Genomic DNA, 735 nt, shown 5'->3' with positions numbered 1-735 from the left:
GGGGCACAGCCGGGACAGCTGACCCCAACTGACCCAAGGGATATTCCACATTGTATGTTGTCATGCTCAGCAATAAAACTGGGGAGAAATTTGGCAGAGGGGCCGCTGCTCAGGGACAGGCTGGGCACTGGTCAGTTGGTGGTGAGCAACTGTTTTCACTTGCATCACTTGTCTTTCTTAGGTTTTATTTCTCTTTCTTTGTTATTTTCATTTTCATTACATCATCATCATCATCATCATCATCATCATCATCATCATCATCATCATCATCATTATTATATTTCAATTATTAAACTGTTCTTATCTCAACCCACGAGTTTTCTCACTTTTGCTCTTCCAATTCTCTCCCCCATCCCACCCCGGGGGAGTGAGCGAGCGGCTGCGTGGGGCTGAGTTGCTGGCTGGAGTTAAACCACGACGCTACCTCAAGCACATTTGCAGTATCTACGTCCTAACCTCATCCTCACTCCACCTCCACATACTTAAACAGACCGATTTTTGTACCGTTTGTGCCCCAGCATCCTTTGAAACCACTTGGACCGCGCAGAAGGAGCCAAGCTCGGGTCCCGTAGATACGGTGGCTGCGCTCGTACTGAGGAAGACGCTGCCGGGTGAGAGTCACCCCCCTCCGGCCTGTTTCGGCTGCCAAATTACGGAGAGCGGCGCAAAAAAAAGTGGCAGTTCAACGCGTGCGTCCGAGCCGGGGCGACAGGCGAGCAGCTCCCCGGCCCCGCC

The sequence above is a fragment of the Pygoscelis adeliae genome, unplaced genomic scaffold (genome assembly GCF_000699105.1).
Source record: "Pygoscelis adeliae isolate BGI_AS28 unplaced genomic scaffold, ASM69910v1 Scaffold34, whole genome shotgun sequence".
Lineage (NCBI taxonomy): Eukaryota > Metazoa > Chordata > Aves > Sphenisciformes > Spheniscidae > Pygoscelis > Pygoscelis adeliae.
This window is presented reverse-complemented; position numbering follows the sequence as displayed.